This window comes from Gadus chalcogrammus, chromosome 17, assembly GCF_026213295.1.
Source record: "Gadus chalcogrammus isolate NIFS_2021 chromosome 17, NIFS_Gcha_1.0, whole genome shotgun sequence".
NCBI classification, from domain to species: domain Eukaryota; kingdom Metazoa; phylum Chordata; class Actinopteri; order Gadiformes; family Gadidae; genus Gadus; species Gadus chalcogrammus.
This window is the reverse complement of record NC_079428.1, coordinates 10,311,146-10,321,145: the sequence shown is the minus strand read 5'-3', so window position 1 is coordinate 10,321,145 and position 10,000 is coordinate 10,311,146. Positions and strand designations below refer to the sequence as shown.

General features: G+C 47.2%; 1 protein-coding gene and 1 long non-coding RNA gene across 2 annotated transcripts in view; one reads left to right on the top strand and one right to left on the bottom strand.

Annotated features, from left to right (window-relative positions):
• col4a5 (collagen, type IV, alpha 5 (Alport syndrome)) overlaps positions 1-10,000 on the bottom strand; it is a 54,571-nt gene that overhangs the window by 40,075 nt on the left and 4,496 nt on the right. The window lies entirely within an intron of this gene.
• Positions 2,729-3,413, top strand: LOC130370007 (uncharacterized). Its single transcript, XR_008892942.1, has 3 exons — positions 2,729-2,821; positions 3,018-3,138; positions 3,315-3,413. It is a non-coding gene; the product is annotated as an uncharacterized LOC130370007 (long non-coding RNA).

The window sequence follows — 10,000 nt, the reverse complement described above, 5'->3', positions numbered from 1 at the left end:
CTGTGTGTGTGTGTGTGTGTGTGTGTGTGTGCGTGTGCGTGTGCGTGCATGTGTGTGTGTGTGTGTTTGTGTTCGCACACGTCCGCGCATGTGTGTGTGTGTGTGTGTGTGTGTGTGTGTGTGTGTGTGTGTGTGTGTGTGTGTGTGTTCCTGTGTGTGTGCGTGTGTGTCGTGTGTTTGTGTGTGTGTGCAGCCCAGCAGAGACTCTCTGAACGACTTCCCGAGCCTCAATAACGTTAAATAAAAACGAAACAATTGTGCGTAAACCGTGCGCGCATGCGGCGCGCCTCAAACCGCGCTACTATCAAAGCTTGTTGCGGGCAAACGCACGGACTCTGATGATTATTAATATATCCTAAAGACGCGCACTTTTTTTTTTAAAGCACGTCTTCTATTAATAACACTTACCCTCAAAGTAAAACGGGGACGAGGCGAGGGGAGCGAGTGCGAGCCCCGGGCTCGGTTCAGTGCGTGCGTCGGTCGGGGGACGTTAAGGTGGTCGTGCAGATAATAAGGTGTAAGTTAACAAATCGTAGTAATAAAACGCTAAGGGCACTTACGCAGAGCGGGCCTTCCCGCACGGCGACGCACAGTACGAGCAGCGACAGCGCCGCGAGGACCGCGCACAGTCCGCGGACTGTTCATCTCGGGGAGCTAGGAACATCACAAAAGGGTCCGCCGGCTTTCAACTCTCAACTTCCAACTCGAGCTACTCTCTGGGGAGAGCTGGAGTCATGGTATGCCGTCGCACCACTGTTGTTGGAAAACGGTTTCACCGCGCGTTTGTTTGTGTGTGGCTGTGTGTGTGTATGTGTGTGTATAAAAAGGCGCCGGTAGTGTAGCCTCTCTCTCGGCGGGCTGCAACAAGTGGTGCGGGGCTCCTGCAGCCTCTCCTCTGCGCCGTCGGTCCTCAACTTTTCCTGGACTCAACTGGCGGAACCTGCGTACCGGATCTACTTTCTATCCCCCCCCCCCCCCCCCGCAGCGCCATTGTTGCTGCGTGCTGCTGCAGCTGCGCGTCCAAAGAAAAAAAAATCCCGCACGATATATGTGCGACGAAAGAACCCCCCAAAGTGCCAAATCGCACAAGAATGCGAGTTAGTTTCACGTAGTTACACACCCCTCCCCAGTTAGAGGTCTGCATTAAACTTTTTATGCAAAACTTGATGTTAGGCGAGAGCGGGTGTAGGCGGAGGGATCGTTTGGTACCTTCATTTTTTTCACCGTGGCTTTCGAGTTTTCTTCTCTTTTTTTTTTTATCGTCGCCCGAGGCCACGAGGAAAAGAGTTTGACATTAAACCCTTTCAAGACATTTTGCTGTATGTGCCTCAACACGCAGCATTCCGCCAGGATTATGACAGGTCAACGCTCTCGGATCTGGACACTGATAGCGAGCAGAGCTACGGGCACAGTGGTTCCATACATTATCTGGCCCTCGCTTTGATGTTGTTCCGCTCGTTTAGACCCCTGAGCAAATATGTTAACCATCTGTAATCTGGAAACAAGCAGCCAGCTCTTCCAGGAAAATCTGACACGATGTGGTCCATGAAATCCTATTCAAATCAATACCAGTTAATGTCAGAGACCGACACGAAGTAAAGTAATAAACAGTCTATTATGCATCATAGTGTTTCGCATCGCATTGATATACTTTATACTTTAATTCCCAGCAGTTTTTATTTGTATATATATATATTTGCTATATGTTTATATTAATATAGACCAATTAACTTATCCACATCCACTACAAACATAGGAGACAGGAGATGCTCTGTGAGTGGTTATGGGTGAAGCTCAGGCATCCAGTTAGGGTTAGGGTAAGGGCTAGGCATAACCCTAACCCTATCCCTAACTGAAGACTTCAGACATCTAAACACTATTTAGGTGAATGTGTTCACAATTCATGGGTTCTAACTATTTATCTTTCCGTCAAATCCAAGTGTTTTCACAGGACCCTTTTTCTTCTCAAACTGCAAAGTCATTAACAAGTGCCACAAACAAGACATGAGTTTAACAGTTAACAGCAGAATCAATGCTTTGAATGAAGAAGTTAATATGGTTTGTGTGAGCTATGGATCGTAGTCTGTTATTAACAAATCTCACAAATGTTCACCATGTGGAATCACGTCTCGTTTCAACGGAAGATGTGGCTGGGGTGAAGTCAGAGGGAAGACCTTTCTCACTAGCCTATAATGCTGTTACTCAGTGACACACACAACTCACATTCAATAAGTTTCATTTAAGACATGTAATGCAAGTCCAAGTCAAGTATTTATGTAAAAGAAAAGAAAACAGTTTGCAGTGTGTACAGGTTGGGGTATATTGTGGATATTTTAATTCGCACTAGTATTCATTAACTTTGTTTTTTTGTTAAAATTTGCTGTTACACCTGAATCCTTTGATCTTATTCTTTTCATCTTATAACTTTCATCTTAATTTATTCATAACACTTCCTTCTGAACTCAATGTCTCCTCCATTGATATGCTATATTTCGTCAGAAAGGTTTACATATTGGAATTGTTGATTGCGAAGCCTACTTAAAAATGTTTATGTCTTTCGGAATTCACGTGATCATAATGTCTGATTATATTAATCAAAAACACAGTGTTATAGAAGTTAGTGAAAGTTAAAGTTTTGCTCTAACTTCTCTCAGACAGATCACACTGCTGGGACGTGTTGCGAGGCACCGACCCATAGGTATACTGATCTTGAGTGACAGGGATTAGTCCCGCCTCCACTGTGCTCTCTCGTGCGCTCCCGAGAAGTGTAGCGTGTGCGGAACGCGACAGCCGAGCAGCAGATATCGGCCACTGAGCTTTGGTGAGTTGAAAACATTATTTCCAAATCGTTAAAAAAAACATTAGCGGCCCTATCGGCTTTTTATTGAAACCGGGTTTACACGGTGTATATTGTACACCTCTCCGGAGTGAGGAAAACTGTGTCGTTTAGGTGCACTACTTTATCTCTCTCTGTATGTGTGTGTGTGCGTGTCTGTGTGTGCTCCCGGCTCGGGTAGATGAGCGGTGTTTAGGAAACTTGATGAGCGCTTTTGGAGCTCCTTTCAGCGGCTGGTGAAGACGAGGGAGTGCTGCAGCGGTTCTCTTCTCCCACGGGTCGAATCAAAAAATGAAATTCTGGTGAGTTTTCTGGTCCGGAAAGTAATCACAATCTTTCCTTAGCCACGCGATGTCTCCAACTTTTAACTAACCCAAGGGGTTATTTATTTCCATTCATGTTTTCCCGGATTACGTGGATGTATTTTATTTTGAAGCCTCCACTCGTCTCATTACCTTTTTTGTTTTCCTCTCTGCAGGATTTGCGTGCTAGCGGTGGCCGTGGCAGTGCAGTCGACGCACGGAGTAAGTCCTGTTTCATTGCTATCGGCCATTTGTTTAGTAGACCCTCCACTCAGTCCCTGCGTTTGTTTATTACCAGATAGACCTCTGCTTCAAACGCAGACGTAGCCTATATCCCATGACTTGTTTAGCTCTGCATGTGTATGAGGGGATACGTTTATTGAACACGATTCGCCAACAAGGCGACTGTAAAATGTTGTGTGTTTTTGTCTTTAGTAAAGTTACGACTGCTTCTAACCGGTGCTTCACGCAGCGTTCATATTTTTGAATCGAGTCCGGGGATGGACATGCACGGTTGTGTGGTGTGTGTGTGTGTGTGTGTGCGTGTGTGTGTGTGTGTGTGTGTGTGTGTGTGTTTTCTTTGTGTGCATATATGCGTGTGTGTCTCTGTGTGTGCAAGATCTCTGCTCTATTTAACTGCGTGGTTGATCTTTATGAAGTAATAACCTATCTATAAACATGTTTTTGCATGCGTCATAGTTTGTCTGAATTGCTGTCCTAAACTTATTCTCATATCGGACTCATGTCGGGCCGTTTATTGAGCATCAGCCGGTGATGACAGAAATCAGATCATCAGAGGTTGTCAAAAGCTCTTAACGTATGCTGTGGTAGACCCTTGTGGCTTATTCGATTTTATTTCGAGCGCCCGTTTTAAAAGACAGCTTATTGTCAAACGATGCCTCAGTTCTAGTGTCTCGATCCAAGAGTCTGAAAGTACAGTTGTGGGACCTCACGCTGTTACCAACCAATCATCTCCCGTTTATGTTCAGTGATTGGTTTGTAACGCAGAGGGCCCCGCCCCATGTACGTTCAGACCCTTGGATTTAATGAGTAGTAGTTAACATTTGAGTTGGCCCGCTCAGAAAGTTGAGCAAACATAGCCACGCCTCCCGCTACTTAAATATTCATGAGCAGAATAATATTGAGGACACGTGTTATTTAGGCAACCCCCTAAAGGCCGCCGCAGAATCAAAAACAAACTACGTGTTGTCATTTTAACAAATTGTGTAATTAACTTAATCCGATGCACTGATGGATATTCACTCTATTGGGATTTTTTTTTTTCATTTTAATATTGGTTCGTATCCGTCATCCTCCTGAAGAAATGAAAAAAAAAATATATATATACGTTAGATATCTGTTTATATATACATTTAATATATAGCCTGTGTAAATAAATAACAACTTTTTTAGGTGTGTTCATTATTTGGGCGCTTAGTTTGCACACACACACACACACACACACCCACACACACACACACACACACACACACACACACACACACACACACACACACACACACACACACACACACACACACACACGCACACACACACACTTTGGGTTTGATAGGTTATATGATCTGATCTATAACTTGAGCTCTATACCTGTTGGCGTTAGTGTCTTGCTTGCGACTGCGAGGACAAGGAGAATCCATTCCTGGTTCTGAAAGGAATGATGGCCCATTAACCCGAGTTATCCCTGCCCACTTCCCAAAGGCTATTGTGGTTTGTGTTTGTGTGCGTGAGCCCCGAAGTGTGTGTGTATGTGGGTTTGTATGTGTTGGTCAGTGTGAGTGAGTGACAGATGAATCTATTGGTTGGTCTGGAATGCAGGGTTGGCGTAACCACGGTGACAAGGTTGCCGGTTAGCCCTGTGGCTTGGCAACCTGCCCGCTGCTGTGTGTATGCGTGTGTGTGTGTGTGTGGTGTGTCTTTCTGGCTGTGTGTCTGTCAGTCTGTGTGTGGCTGTACACATTTAACTGCAAAGATAGGATCTGGGATCAGGGATCTCTCTTTTCCTCTCTCCCTCCATCTTCCTCCATCTTCCTCTCTCTTCCGCTCTCTCTCTCTCTCTCTCTCCTCTCTCTCTCTTCTCTCTCTCTCTCTTCTCTCTCTCTTCTCTCTCTCTCTCTCCCTTCTCTCTCTCCCTCTTGCTCTCTCTCCATCTCAAGATGCCTCCCTCCCTACCTCCCTCCTCTATATTTCCCTTCATCATCTCTCCCCTCACTCTTCTCAACCTCTCTCTCTCTCTCCCTCGCTTTCTCCTCTCCTTCTCTTATCCTGTTTCTTTGCAATAGACGGTTTGGTGTGTCTATGATTCTGTAATCTCTAGCGTCTCTGCATGCCAAGTAACTTTTTTTTGCAAAACACAATATTGCCACAATAGTCTGCCACAAATGCTACACACGCATAGACACACATGCAGACACACAACACACACCACACACACACACACACACCCACACAACACACACACACACCACACCACACCACAACACACACACACACACACACACACCACACACACACACACACCAAATTCCTATATTAACCGCACCTCTCTCCTCCTCCTCCTCTCCTTTCTCTCTCTTTCTCCCCCTCTCTTCTCCCCCCACCTCCGCCTCTCTGCCCCGTCCCCTCCTCCCTCTCCCCCCAGCTGAATTCCTGTATACTTGGTAGGACTTGCCTGCCCCCGTTCATCTGCAGGTGCTGGAGGCTGGAGCATTCCTCAAGTTGATCGCTGCCTGATTTGTGGCTCCTTGTACCCCCCTCCACCCCTCTCTCTCTCTCTCTCTCTCTCTCCTCCTTACCCACCATTACATGCTCCTACATACACCCATCTTCAGCGACACCCACCCACGTGCACCCGGCGTTTCACGCACATGCATATGTCGCACACACCCCGATCACGCTCCGCCCTCAGTGCTTCCTTAAGTCAAGCAATTCGTCACCGGTTGATAAGTGGTCTGTTTGAAGGCTCACCCCCTCTGTCCACGGCCTGTCCACCCGTCATACTGTTTTCCCTGGTGTGTTCCACTGTGTTGTGCAGGTGTGTAGCCATTGTTGCGTACGTCTTCCACTCTGTTTGTGTATGGATGTTTATAGCATCCAGAGCATCTCGTGGGGGACCCGTGCAGCCTCCGAGATGAGCCTAGCTCAGGAACATGTTCTGAACTGTTTCTGAACATCCCAGATAGGTGTGCCAGTGTGTGAGCGTGACTGTAAGGTCACCCAATTCAGTGTGTGGTCCCTGACCATCACACACAATCATACAATCACATTTCAACAAAACAAATTTTGTCCTATTCTGTCTGTTCCCAGCCCCTCTCTCTCTCTCTCTCTCTCTCTCTCTCTCTCTTCTCTTCTCTCTCTTCTCTCTCTCTCTCTCCTCTCTCTCTCCTCTCTCTCTCTCTCTCTCTCTCCTCTCTTTTTCTTTATACACACACACACGCAGGTTATATTCTTATTTGAAAACCACAAAGTTCTTTTCACGCCTAAAGACTCTGTTACCTGCCTGTGGTTATCGTGTTTGGGTGTTTGATTGTCGTGTGTGTTCTGTATGGTTGTATATATATGCGTGTGGTGTGTGTGGTGTGTGTGTGTGCTTTTCATTGCGTGTGTGCTTTTTCTGGAGAAAAAAACCTGTGACCTGACCTAAATTTCATCGCCCCAAACCCAGACCCCCTAGAAAACCAGTAAACATGTAGAACCGACAGAATCTTTCAGAAGACAATACCACTTGCACTGAACCCAAGTACAACTTCTAGATCCCATGGGGAAACCTTATTCAATTAATAATTGAATTAAATGGAAACCAGCAGCAGCCAGTAGAACTGGCAGAATAATGTAGAAAGACATAGGTTTTTAGCGTTCATTGGTTGCAAAAGATGACTGCGAAAAGGAAAACGGAACACCACTTAAGAACACCTGTGTTGTTGCTTCGGTCTGCTTGTTACGTTCAAATGGAGAAAGACTCAAGTAAAGTGTTTAGCTTTGGTGGTCATGGTGGTCGGCGGGTCTGAGTTTAGTGTTTAGTGCTTGGGAGTGTTCTTTAGAGCGGGGAATGCAGCCGGGCCTGGCCTTACAGTACAAACAGGGATTTGCTGGGAGAGAGAGAGAGATACAGCGGAAAAGAGAGTGGAGCGGTTACGTCCTCAGTCTCTCTCCATCTATCTCTCTCTCTCTCTCTGTCTGTCTCTCTCTCCCTCTCTGTCTGTCTCTCTCTCCCTTTCCCCTTGTGTTTGACTGGGTGTCTAATCTGTTTGCGTTGGGAAATTCTTCCGCATGCATTTTTTGTTCCCTCTCTTTCTCTCTCTCTTTCTGTACTTCGCAAATCTGGCCATCTCCCTGTCAAGCACTGACAGCCGCTGAAGAATCCAAGCATTATTTCTTTGTCATGGATGTGCTGGAGCCTGTTAAAAAAAAAAAGAAAACACATTGTTTTTGAACTTCGGAGCGCCTGTTGATGGGCATGGACGATTGAATACAGCCATTCCAGCCATAGGCCCTTATCTGAACTCTAGCTGTTGCCTGTAAGATGTCTGGTGGTCCCCTGTAGAATGGGCGATACACTCCATCAATGCGATGCACGTTCATGTTCCATCTGTGATGCGTTCAGAGTTCTGTTTGTTGAGTGATATCATAACCAGAGACCCAAATCAGAATCCTCCACAGTATAAAATAGCATCATCCTCAATTCAGGTGTGCCACACCGTCTGTCCCCAGTAAAAACAAAAAACTGGGAATTGTGTAATCTTAGTGGCCACAGCACAAGACAGTAAGGGGGTTTGACTGTTACAGTTAATTATAATCCCTTTTATTCAAATACTTGATAAAGTGTACAGATTTGTGCATGACAGTGCAGTGGTCAGGCGTTCGATTAAAAAGAAAGGTAGGGTTCGATCCCCCATGGTGTGCAGTCCAACCTGTAGGCGCCTTGAGCAAGACGCCTGAGCCTTAATGACCTGTCCTTTAAATAATTATGTAGGTCCAAAGGGATGAAAGCGTCTGCTCAACAGTGAATATGTCGGCGCTCTGCATTGTCTCCCCTGTGTGGTAATTCTCGGACCAAAACCAAAAACTCACTCCGGCCGGCACACGCGGGATTGTCCCCAGATTGGTCTCGGTGAGCAGGGGAGTCAGAGGTCAGACGGATCACAAAGGCGGAGGGGTTCGCGTGGCGACTCGATGTGAGGGAGGTGTTTGGGGGGGGGGGAGGTGCTGGGCTCTGCGACCGTGGCGATGGCTTAACATCCATCCTCTGGCCCTCTACATTTGTTTATCGCGCTTTGTCACTCTCCCCCCTGCCTCTCCTCCTTCCCCCTCTCTCTCTCTCTCTTATTCCCTGCCTTTCAGGAACAAGGGATGAGTTGTAAAAACACTAAACACACACAAAAAGGATGAGGGGTGTGTGTTGTTTATAAAGGGAGGGGAAAAGGTTAGCTTGTGAAAGTTGTGGAGGAGGTGCGGTTGGAGATGACGGTGTTAGGGGGGGTGGTGTTGTGGGGGAGGTTGAGGTTGGAGATGACGGTGTTAGGGGGGTGGTGTTGTGGGAGGTTGAGGTTGGAGATGACGGTGTTAGTGGGGGTGGTGTTGTGGGAGGTGTTCATATTGGAGATAGGGAAGGGAGGTAATGTGGAAGGGGTGATGGAGAACGGTTGGTGGAGGAAAGTGGAGCAGGTGGCTTGCGGGGCAGGGAAAGTTTAGGGTGGTGCCTTGGAGGTGGAGGGAGGGTGGGAGGGTGTGGTAGGGGGAGTTGGGGTGGGTGGTGGACGGAGGAGTTGGGGGGTGGGTGATGAAGGAGTTGGGTGGAGGAGGAGGTGTCGGAGGGGGATCTCCCTGGACCCAGGCTGTGTTTGCGGCGGTATTTCGGCCTGTCAGAGGAGGTTAAGGAGGGGCTGTTCAGGGCGGTATCCCTGGCTGGTGCTGTCGAGTGTCGCGCTGTTCCTTGTCCTTCTCTCTCTTAATGCCATCTCCAACCTGGGGCTGTATGTTCTCACTAGGGCTACAAAAGTACTGTAGAATTAAGTCCTTCTCCCCTCCCTCTTTTTTTATTAGTCCTTCATGTTCTTTTACTCTTCGTGGCTGCGTTCATCTACTGTGCCCACTTGGGTTTGCGTCATTCAGGTGACTGCCTCTCTTTTTCTTCTCTATAGGAATCTCTATCTCTCTCTCGCTCTCTCGATCTCATATGCTCTTCTCTCTCTCGCTATCTCTATCTCTCTCTATCTCTCTATCCTCTCTCTCTCTCTCTCTATCTTCTCTCCTCTCTCTCTCTCTCTATTTTGTGCTAGCCCCTTTACCTCTGGATGGAATCACCTGTAATTCTTTTATCTGTAGTTCCCATTGAGGTTGTGAATGCACCACGTCTTCGGGCTGCGTACCCGCGGTCCCTCCCTCTGAATGTACACATTCCATCGGAATATGAGGTCAAGGGTCACACGGCCCCCCGTCGCTGGGATTCTAGAAAACTCTATCTAGGCTCTGTCAGTCAATGATTTATACTTGTTATAGTGTACGCTGCAATCCAAAGCTGCTTGAACAAGGCGGGACAACGCAACAAGAACAAGATTTACAATTAATTCAAGCCAACACTTAGATCGAGGTGCTCACACATACGAGATATAAGATAAGACAGTGCTTTATTACATACCGACGGGCGAATTGGGGAAATGTAGCCCAGCGGAGTCGGAAGGGTCTTCTCCTTTATTCATTCAAACTTGACTGTCGAGTTCCTCAGTTGCGGTTGGCTTTGATGCCGGGGTCTCAGCTTAACCGCTTAATTCTGCCATTAGACACGCCGTTGCCGACCCGAGACAACTGGCATCAAGCGCACACCCCCACCCCCCCCCCCCCCACG